The sequence below is a fragment of the Tamandua tetradactyla genome, chromosome 14 (assembly GCF_023851605.1).
Source record: "Tamandua tetradactyla isolate mTamTet1 chromosome 14, mTamTet1.pri, whole genome shotgun sequence".
In the NCBI taxonomy this organism is placed as follows: domain Eukaryota; kingdom Metazoa; phylum Chordata; class Mammalia; order Pilosa; family Myrmecophagidae; genus Tamandua; species Tamandua tetradactyla.
The window spans coordinates 22,562,685-22,574,710 of NC_135340.1; the positions used below are offsets into that span (position 1 = coordinate 22,562,685).

Here is a 12,026-nt window from a genome sequence, read left to right on the forward strand (position 1 = left end):
AGCCAAGAATTCTGTACCCAGCCAAAATGTCCTTCAAAACTGAGGCAGAGGACTTCCTGGAAGATGGCAGACCGGAGTGGAGTGAGTTCATTCCAGCTCGGTGAAACTAGATAGGCGAGGAGGAGGAAATGCCCAGAACTGCAGGTCCCAGGGTGTGGGCAGTCTAGAAGGATCTTTGGGTTGTTTTGGGCAGGACGATGGTGGAGGGGAGTGAGTGGGTCCAGTGACTGGGATCCCCACCAAGCAGGCTGCAGTGCACTGGGGAATGCAATAGGAGGGAACTGACCCTCCTCAGCTCCAGTCTACACAGCTGCCGGCTGGGGAAACCTCCCCACATGGTTGCGGTGGGCAGTGTCCGCAGAGAGCCCGGAGGCCAGCGACCGTCTACCATGGGCAGGCCTCAGTGTGGGTAGTAATCAGCTGCTCCAGTGCGGGACAAGCCAGCCCGCAGTCACAGTGTCTGGCAAGCCTACCAGCGTTGCAGATTAGCTAATGAGCTGATCCCCTACGCCTTGGTAGGCTCTCCACTCCCCCAGTAGAGACCCACCAGCGGATGCCCCTGGTGGAGCAACCCCTCTGCCAAACACCCCACCACAGAGTTGCTCCAGCCAGGAGGAGGGGAGCTGATGGAGGAGAGTTGAGTAGCCGTCTGTTGGCCAAATGCTGTAAATTCAGGCCAGCTGTACCAGACAGGGAAGAGAGAGCCTGAGGGAGGAGGAGCCTTGTGGGCGCCACCTGCTGGGCAGAAGGGGTAAGTGCAGGCAAGGAAACTCCCTATCTGCCTAGGTTTTTTTTTTTTTTTTTAATTTGTTTTCTTCTTAATATTCTTTTTTTATTTTCCCTTCTTTTAAAACATATTCTTGGGTGCTCGGGTAGTTCAGTGGTTAGAATGCCTCCCATGCAGGAGACCCAGATTTAATTCTTGGACCAAGCACGCCCCCCCAAAAAAAAATATTTTAAAATATAGTCTTTCTATACATTTTTATTAGTAATAAAATTGTTCTTTTCATTACTTTTTAAAAATTTGTATAGATATTTTATACTATTATATTTTTACTTATTTTCTATTCTTTATTTCACATATTATTTTTTATCATTTCATTTCATTCATTTTTATTATTACTATTATTATTTTCCTCTTAAATTTTCTCTTCCTCTGGTTGGGCACCAGCCTGACTTCACTCCCAGTATATCCTGGGGTGCCTCTTTTTGATTCCAGTACATACTACTGTTGAGGCTCATTTTATGGTGGTTCTTGTTTTTGTGTTTCATAACGTTATTATATTATTATTTTACTTAATTATTATTATCTCCGCTTCTTTTCTTTTCTTATTCTTTTTTTTTTTGTGTGCATAGGCTAGGAGTTGAGCCTGGGTCTCCTATGTGGTAGTCAGCCATTCTGCCACTGGAGTAATCATGCACCCCAGACTAACTTACAATAGACTCAAGTTGAATTGTATCCCCTACATGAGGTCCAGACCTTAATTTGGCAAAGCATAACTGACAACGTGCAAAATGAAACATTTAGCAAAAACTAAACAAATACAAAACTTTAGAAGAGGGAAGGAAACCAACTTGCAAAATAACCATATTAAGATAATCAAATGCCCCGAACACAACAGAAAATCACAAAGTACACGAGGATCCAAGCAGAAATGGCTCAGCCAAACTACCAAATCAAAATTCCAGAGGGGATACAGAATATGGAACAACTGTTCATGGATATTTATAAAGAAATAAAGGATATCAGGAAGACACTAGAAGAGCATAAGGAAGGATCAGGGAGGTTAAATAGAAAAATGGCAGATCTCACAAAAATGAAACATATGTAGACCAAATAAAAAATATACTGGAGACACAAGATAGCAGACTCAAAGAAGCAGAAGGAAGAATAAGTGAACTAGAAGATAAAACAATAGAACTAGAGCACACAAAAGAACAAATGGCAAGAAAGATGGAAAAATGCAATTGGATCTTAGGGAAATTACGGAGAACAAGAAGCGTACAAGTATAAGAATTACTGGTGTCCCAGAAGGAGAAGAGAAGAGTAAAGTGTTGGGAAAGTTAGTGAATATACAATCAGAGAAAACGATCAGAGAAAACGTCCCAGCCCTTATAAAAGACAGGATTTGCAAATCAAAGAGGCCGAGCAAACTCCAAATAGAATAAATCCAAACAGGCCCACTCCAAGAGAGATACTAATCAGACTGTCAAGTGTTAAAGAGAAACAGAAGGTCCTGAAAGCAGCTTGAGAAAAGCAATCTACTACATACAAGGTAAAACACATAAGACTGACTTCAGACTACTCAAGGTACCATGAAATCAAGAAGGCAGTGAGTGGTATGATATTTATAAGATGTCTTTCAACAAAGAATTTTTTATCCAGCCAAGTTATCCTTTAAAATTGAGGGAGAGATTAAAATCTTCAAGGACAAAGAAAGAAAGATTGAGAGAACTAGTCAACAAGAGACCAGCCCTACAAGAAATACTAAAGGGAGCCCTGTCAGCTGATAAAAAAAGACAGGAGAGGGAGGTCTGGAGGAGAGCACAGAATTGAAGAATATGAGCAAAGGTAATTTAAAGGAAGAGAGAGAAAGAAGGAAAATAAAATATAAATCTGACAAATAAAAACTAAAGGACAAGATGGCAGAATCAAGAACTACTTTAACATTAATTACTTTGAGTGTTAATGGACTAAACTCACCAATTAAAAGATACAGACTGATAGAATGGATGAAAAAACAATCCATCTATATTCTGTTTATAAGAGATGTATCTTAGACTCCAGGACAACATTACACTGAAAGTGAAAGGATGCAAAAAGATCTTCTATGCAAGCTGTAACCAAAAGAAAGCAGGAGTAGCTATACTAATAGCAGACAAAATAGACTTTAAATGTAGACATCATAAGAGACAAAAAAGGACACTACATATTAATAAAAGGGACAATTCACCAGGAAGAAATAACAGTCATAAATGTGTATACTCCCAATCAAGGAGCTCCAAAGTACATGAAGCACATAATGGAAAAACTGAAGGGAGCTACAGACATATCAACAGTAACAGTGGGAGACTTCAATACATCACTCTCCACTATAGACAGAACAATCACACAGAAGGTCATCAAGGAAACAGAAAACCTAAAAAGATAAATGAATTAGATCTAATAGACATATATAGATTATTACATCCCCAAACACCAGGATACACATTCTTCTCTAGCACACATGGAATGTTCTCCAGGATAGATCATATACTGGGACATACATTGAGTCTCTATAAGCTTGATAAGATCGAAAGTATCCAAAGCACTTTCTCTGATCACAACGGAATAAAGTTGGAAATTAATGATCACCAAAACAAACAGAGCTTTCACAATATATGGAGATTAAACAACACACTCTCAAATAATCAGTGAGTCAAGGAAGAAATTGCTAGAGAAATCAGTAAATATCTATAGATGAATGATAATGAGACTACAATATATCAAAACTTATGGGATGCAGAAAAGGTAGGGCTGAGAGGGAAATTTATTGCTCACCTGGAAAATTTAGAGAAAGAATAGCAAGCTAACCCCAAAGCAAATAAAAGAAGAAAAATAACAAAGACTAAAGCAGAAATAATCTAGAGAACAATAAAACAATAGAAAGAATCAACAAAACTAAAAGTTGATTCTTTGAGAAAAATCAGTTAAATTGATGGTCCCCTTGCTAGACTAACAAAGAAGAAAAGAGAGAGGGCACAAATAAACAAAATCAGAAATGAGAGGGGGGTTGTTTCCATAAATCATGAACAAATTTAAAAAATCATAAGAGAATATAATGAACTATATGCCAACAAACTAGACACTTAGATGAAATGGACAAATTCCTAGAAACCCATGAATGATCTATACTGACTTGAGAAAAAATAGAAGATCTCAGCAAACCAATTACAAGTAAATAGAGCCAATCAGTCACCAAAAATCTCAACACACACACACAGAAAGCCCAGGACCTGATGGCTTCACAGGAGAATTTTATCAAACATTTCAAAAAGAAATAACACCAATATTGCTCAAACACTTTCAAAAAATTGAAGAAAAAGGAATGCTACCTAACTCATTTTATAAAGCTAGCATCTCTATAATACCAAAATTGGATAAAGACAATACAAGAAAAGAAAACTACAGACCATCTCCCTAATAAACATAGATGTGAAAATGTTTAATAAAAGACAAGCAAATCATATCCAACACCACATTAAAAGAATTATATATCACGATCAAGTGGGATTCCTACCAGGAATGAAGGGTGGTTCAAAATAAGAAAATCAACCTATGTAATGCAGCACATTAAAAAATTGAAAGGGAAAAATCACATGATCATATCAATTGATGCTGAAAAAGCATTCAACAAAATCCATCATCCTTTCCTGATAAAAACTCTTCAAAAGTTAGGCATCAAAGGAAACTTTCTCAATATCATTAAAGAACACATATGAAAAATCCATAGCCAGCATCATACTTAATGGTGATAGATTGAAGGTGTTTCCCTTGAGATTGGGGATGAGACAAGGATGCCCACTTGTCACCAGTATTATTCAACATTGTATGAGAAGTACTAGCTGGAGCAATTAGACAGGAGAAAAAAATAAAGGGCATCCAAATAGGGAAGAAAGAAGTAAAACTTTCTTCTTTTTTATTAAGAAATAAAAAATTATTTGCAGATGACATGATCCTATACATAGAAAACCCTGAGAAATCTACAGCAAAACTACTTGAGCTAATAAACAAATTCAGTAAGTGGCAGGATACGGATTAATATACAAAAATTAGCAATGTTTCTATACACTAGCAATGACCTACCTGAGGTGATAACTAAGGAAAAAATTCCGTTCAGAATAGCAACCAGAAGAATTAGGTATCTAGGAATAAGCCTAACCAAGGATGTCAAGGACCTATACACAGAAAATTACCAAAAAAGATTGCTAAAAGAAATTAAAAATGACCTAAATATATGGAAAGATATTCCATGCTCATGGAAGGTTGAATATCATCAAGATGTCAATTCTACACAAACTGATCTACAGATTCAATGCAATACCAATAGAAATCCCAACAACCTACCTTGAAGACTTGAAAAAACTGGTTATCAAATTTATACGGAAGGGAAAGAGACTTCGAATAGCTAAAGATATCCTAAAATGAAGACCGAACTGGAAGGTCTATCACTTCCTGACTTTAAAGCTTACTATAAAGTCATAGTGGTCACAACAGCATGGTACTGGCACAAAGACAAAAGGATTGACCAGAAGAATAGAATAAAGAGTGCCGAGCTTGACCACCAAATTTATGGACATTTGATTTCTGATAAGGCCCCCAAATCCACTGAATTGGGAAAGAATAGATTTTTCAATAAATAGGCATGGGAGAAGTGGATTTCAATAGTCAAAGAATGAAAGAGGACCCCTACCTTATACCCTATATAAAAATTTAATTCAAAATGAATCAAAGACCTAAATGTAAGAGCCAGTACCATAAAACTTCTTGAATAAAATGTAGGGAAACATCTTCAAGATCTAGTAATAGGAGATAGCCTTTTTAACTTTACACCAAAAGCACAAGCTGCAAAAGAAAAAAATAAGACAAATGGGAGTCCCTTAAGATCAAAGAGCTTCTGTGCTTCAAAGGACTTTGTCAAAAAAGGTGAAGAGACAGCCAACTCAATGGGAAAAAATATTTGGAAACCACATATCAGATAAAGGCTTGATATCCTGTGTACATAAAGAAATTATACAACTCACCGACAAAAGAACAACCAACCTAGCTATAAAATGGGCAGAGGAAATGAATAGGCACTTTTCTGAAGAGCAAATACAGATGGCTATAAAAAGCACATGAAGAGCTGCTCATCTTCACTGGCTCTAAGGGAAATGCAGATTAAGATGACAGTGAGATATCACCTCAGACCTATAAGAATGACTGCTATTAAAGAAACAGGAAGCTATATATGTTGGAGAAGATGTGGTAAAATTGGAACACATATTCACTGTTGGTGGGAATGTAAAATGGTTTAGCCACTGTGGAAGTCAGTTTGATGATTCCTCAGAAAAATAAATATTGAGCTGTCCTATGACCCAGCAATACCAATACCTGGTAAATACCCAGAAGAGCTGAGGGCAGTGACATGAACAGACATTTGTACATAGTGTTCATAGTGGCACTATACACAATTGTCAAAAGATGGAACAATCCAAATGCCCATCAACAGATGAGTGGATAAACAAAATGTGGTATATAGATATGATGGAATATTATGCAGCAGTAAGACAAAATGAAGTCCCGAAACATATAATAACGTGGATAAACCCTGAGGACATAATGCTGAGTGAAATAACTCAGACACAAAAGGATGTACACTGCATAATTCTGCTATTATAATGCTGGTAAAGGTAATCTCAGAGGTTACAGTGTAGATTATAGCAGACCTAGAAGTACACAAAAGCTAGAGATGGAGAAAAGGTTACCCTAAGAGGCTGAACCTAAATGAAGGGATAGAAGTGATGGTAACTAATTAGCAGGATTATAAGTAACATTGCCATATTAAAGGTGCGTATGATTAAAAGGGGATGTAGAGTGCCAAGTTCCCAATGATTAAATCCACAGGAACTATTTCAATGGTTTGATAGTAGAAAAAGACTCAACATTAGAGAGGTATAGGCAGAAAACTAAAAAAGCATGCTATGGCCAATAGTTAACAGGAAGACATCAACAGTACCACAACACTACCAGGGCAACTAATTTGGGGGGTGGGGTGGGAGGACAAGTGATAAAGGGTAGTTTTGATTTGACATTTGGTGAGGCTGTTTGTCAGTTCTTTGTCTCGACGGACCAATGAAAACTGAGAGTACTGCTGATTGTACAACCAAGTAAAGAATACTGTAAGGCATGGTTTGTTTATTTTGGACATTATCCATGATGGATAATGGATAGATGGAGGGATCCGAAAGGTACAATGACTGAGAAGCAGAATGGCAAACTGTGATACATTTATATGATGGAAGATGGTGCAGCAACAAAAAGGAAGGATGTCAAAAGGCACACAATGAACCGAATAAACCTTGGAGACAATGTGTTACGCAAAATAAACCAGAAACAAAAGAACAAATATGCAAAAGTCTCTTTCAGAAAACACCCTCACAGCAGCCACACTTAGTCTGAATTTGTCTATGTATTTCTGGATGCTGAGACACTGAGGTATATGACCATCAGCTGGTATTTCCCTGGGACTTTTTTTGTGACGCCTAGGACCCAGAGATGGATACTGAAGCCCAAAGGTTAGCATAGCTATATATAATAACAATTAAAGTAACCAAAAGGGAGATGCAGTCTCAATTACAGTTAAACACGAAGCCAATTTGGACTCCCAGGAGAAAGGGCCTGGCCCTCGATTTTGAGGCTTGCCCTTACGAAACTTGTTTCTGTGGGGGAGAAGCTAAGACTGCCCATGGTGAGGCCTAAGAGTTGCTTCCAGGAAATTTCTTTGTTGCTTAGATGTGGCATCTCTCTCTCTCTAGGCCCAACTCTGCAAGGAAAATCATTGCCCTCCCTGCTGCATGGGACATGACATTCAGAGGTGATGTCTTCCTGGTGGCATGGGGCAGGGCTCACGGGATGAGTCTGTTCTGGCACCACGGGATCAACAACACTTTCTGGATCAAGGCATTCATCAGTCATGCTCATTTGCCAAATCCTATTCTCTCTGTTACACTTCCTCCTTCTCCTTTGATCCTTCTTCTCCCACTCTACAGGGATCTTTGGGCAATGCCAAATAGGATTTGGAAAATGAGTACGACTACTGAACCACCTATATTAATATTCCCTCTAGCTTCTAGTGTTTAGAAGCATCTAGAAGGAAAAATCTGAGATGGCAGAATAGTAGCCCATGACAAACTGGGATTTGTTCTGCAACTACTTACTGAAGTGTGTTTCGAAAACTGTTGCTTTTTTCTTTCTTTGCTTTGTATATATGTTATATTTTACAATTTAAAAATGTCAAAAAAAGAGAGCCTGTTTAAAATCTTTTGGTAAAAATAATTTGTTGCATGGAGTATTGTTTGAAATCAAATGTGTTAAGATTAGAAATTATGAATTTGTCATATTGACTTTATATTGAATGGTACTGGCAATAAAATTTCATATATATTTATTTCCACAGCACACTGGCCAATACCTATTAGACCTCTGTTGTCAACAAACATTAAATAAAGAAAAGAATTTGGTTGTTAATTATCCTGTTAAACACCAGGGACAAAATGCATCAGTTATAGCTTCTTGTATAATCACTTGTCATTTGAGAAACTATGTATCAAACTCTTTAGGCTCTTCCCATGAGAAGTGCTTAAGGGGCTCAAAAAAAAATCTCATTTTATGCAGGATTAAGGACAGCTTAGGTCATGCTCAAAAGCAAAATTCTTTAGGAAACTAAAGGCTGAGAACATTTCTTATTCAAAAGTAAAATTCCATTGTCAGGGAAATCACTAATACCAACTATCAAGGGAAAATGTCTCATTCCTATTGCACGATCAGCTAAAGTGAAACTGCTTCTTTAGTTGCTAGGAAACAACCAACTCATTATATGCCATTACCAGAACCCTAGAGAAGAAAACTGGCATCTGCTTCACATTTGGGGATGCTGAAGATTAAACTAAAAGCACTAAAACTGCTGCCCCAAATCCCGGTCTCCAGGGTATATACTGTGTCCACAGCAGGTGGTAACATCATGCTACGTAGGCTTTGAAGTTTTCCTTTTTATAGCTCTTTTTCTAATAACTAAAATTGTTTTTCTAATATTCCACATGCTCAAATTCAAAGAATCCAAGAAAAGACTTCCTTATTTGAGTTAAACTAATTATATCTATGCTGAGCACAATTTAGAAGATTACAAAAACGCCTTGGAAATCTTAATGGAAAAAAATTAAACTACTAGTTATTCATCAAATAAAATGTACTAGATATTTAAACCTTTAACTTTGTAAAGTCCAAATGGAAATTAACAGAACATGGCTTCAAATACCAGGAGAATAAAAAGGAAGACATAACTGATAAATCCAACACTCAAATCGCATTCTAGCATTTATCTGCCTAGTTTTCCTAATTGATCCTCAAGTTTAACTTGCATGTTTATGGCCAGGCTTGCTTTTTCACAATGCATCATCAGAAAATGCATTCATAGACACATACCACATTTATCCATCAATCTCCTTTTAACAGAAGAGATTGGAAAGAGGTGGGGTGGAATTATGCAGGTAAATGACTAGACACTGACAAGTGAAATCAAAAGATTCCCTATAGTACTGCTTTTGTATCCTGGAAAATAAGTTATCCTTGAAAAAAAGCTGCAGATATTGGCAAAAGTAGTTGAAAAACCTTCTTCCTTTACCAAATTACACACAATGATTCTGGCAGGGTTTTCCCTGTCGGAATACAATTCTCTATCCCACCTCCCCCTCTGATGCTCACCTTATTTCAATTAGTTGCACTTGCTACTCTCAGTTAACCATTGATCAAGGTTAACTATTGATCAAATTCTTATTCTCAAGCAACTAGGTACCACCCCACTACTAAGCCTACTTTCTCCCAATCTGATTCTTACTGGCCTTCCTTTGCGTCTTCTGAAAGACACACCTAGGGTTGTAAGAGTTAGCAAATATGCGTATAGGACATCCAGTCAAAACTGAACTTTGGATAAACAAGATAATTTTTCTTTTTTTGCATGGGCAGACACCAGGAATTGAATCCGGGTCTCCGGCATGGCAGGTAAGAACTCTGTCACTGAGTCACCATGGCCCACCCACAAGATAATTTTTTAATATGACTATGTCCCATGCAATATTTGGCATTACACCAGGCAACCCTACTTCTACCCTGCTGTGAGATAACTTCATCCTTGATATGTTTCTCATTTTAACAGAAACCTGATTTGCCTCGCAAAATGCCTCATTTCTAAATTCCATCTTTAAAAAAATAAAACCTGGTAGCTGCCTGGAGAGAGGGAGCCGGTGTCCTAGAGCCACCACTGCTGAGGAGGAGCTGCTGGTGCCGCCCAGCTCTGGGCACTTAGGAGGGAGGAGGTGAGAAGATGGCCCCAGGGCTGCCAACAGGAACATGGAGATCAGGAGGATCAAGAAGGTCATCGAGAGCTTGGAGGTGGCCTGCAGGCATCAGGCCCCCAGTTCCTCCTGGTTCCCCTCAGGATGGCTGCCCACCCCCCACCCCCCACCCCCCACCCCCCGGTTCCGAATGGCTGGATGAGAAAAACCAGGTGGTTCGGCCTTTCGACCTCTGGCGATGGCGCAAGCATGATCTCATCGATAATCCCTCCCAAAGACCAGATTTCATGAATGTCAAAAATGTTAGCAGATAAGTTTAGAACTGCATCTAACATTAAGTCAAGAGTAAACTGCCTTTCACTCTTGGGGACCACTACATCTGTATAACAAAGATTCTAACTTTATAACAGTGCCTCCAAATGGTCTGGATGTTTTCTGTGGAACAATTGTAACAGGAGAAGGAAAAGAAAAGAAAGTCAGCATTGATTTTGAGCCTTTCAAACCAATTAGTATGTCACCGTGTCTGTGTAACAACAAATTCAACACGGAGGCTTTTACAGCGTTACTTTCAGACAATAGCTAGTTTGGCTTCCTTGAAATTCTGCGCAAATTCACTGGATCTCCCAAAGAAACAAGGTAGAGGAGGTCAGTCTGCCTTGCGTTTTGCTAGTTTAAAAGTGGAAAAACAACGTAACTATGTTTGGAAAGCAGCTAAGACTGCTGTGCAGCTGTTTATTTCTGGGCACAAAGTGAATGTCACTGATTTCATTTTAGCTGTATTAGCTGACTTTAAAACTAAATTAAGTCAATCTAATATGTTTGATCAGAGGTTACAATCAAAAGTTTTAAAATTAGTTGATATCTCCTATGGTGGTGAAAATGGATTCAGACAAGTTACTGTGTTTATCTACTGAAGTTCTCCCCAACATGAAATTTATTCAAGAGAAGAAATTAATAGCATATTTTGATGAAATCAGCCAGGATATGGGCAAGTAGTTTTGGAGTTGAAGACATACTGAAGGCTTTGGAAATGGAAGCTGTAGAGATTCTAATAGTCTATGAAAATCTGGATATGATGAGATACATTCTTCACTGCCAAGGCACAGAAGAGGAGAAAATTCTCTACCTCCAGAAGGATAAATTCCATTTCAAAGACAAAGAGACAGGACAGGAATATGAGCCAATTGAGAGCATGCCCTGGCTGGAATGGCCTGCTTAAAACAATAAAAACTTCGGAGCTACATTGCAAATTGTCACAGATAAGCCACAAGAAGGGATCTGATAGAACTGGAAGTATCTTGCAGTACTGAGTAGATTTCCAGGAACGGAATACTCAGGAGGAGATGATGAATTTTTTTACCTTGATGCTTACTAGGCAGTTGACATGGGTCTGCTAACTGCTTCACCCTCCAACAGGAGGTGAAGCAACCCAAGGAGAATACTCACGGTGGAATCCAAAAAGATCCCCACTTTGCAAACTGAAACATTTCCAGAACTTTATCCATAAGCATTGGATAGTGAAAAGAAAACCAAAACAAAACTAGGCATAACCCTAAACTTTGATTTGTCAAGACAATCAGCACAGCAGCCTATAACTAAATTCCTAAATGCAAACTGGGACTAATTTTTAAAAGAATCCAGTTTTTACTTTTACTCGATGGTGAAATTGGTTGCTCTTGTATTTTGAGGGGGAAAAAGGGGGATTTTTTTAAAACTTCATACACAGAAGCAAAAGATACCTTCACTGCTGCAAACCTTTAAAAGTTAAGAGAAGTGAGATCATACTGGTTTGTTTCTTATTTTGACGAGAAAAATTAAATTGCTACATTTTGCCATGACCCATTTACTTGGCATTCTCAGTTTAGACTGCTTATATGTGGTAAAACATTGGAACCAATTCTCTCTTGGTCTCTCTTTAATGTTGAAAGGGTGAG

At 38.2% G+C, this 12,026-nt stretch overlaps 1 protein-coding gene and 1 pseudogene across 3 annotated transcripts in view; one reads left to right on the top strand and one right to left on the bottom strand.

Annotated features, from left to right (window-relative positions):
• NUBPL (NUBP iron-sulfur cluster assembly factor, mitochondrial) overlaps positions 1-12,026 on the bottom strand; it is a 298,898-nt gene that overhangs the window by 152,967 nt on the left and 133,905 nt on the right. The gene's annotated exons all lie outside the window — the stretch shown is intronic.
• Positions 10,342-11,374, top strand: LOC143656468 (eukaryotic peptide chain release factor subunit 1 pseudogene; annotated as a pseudogene).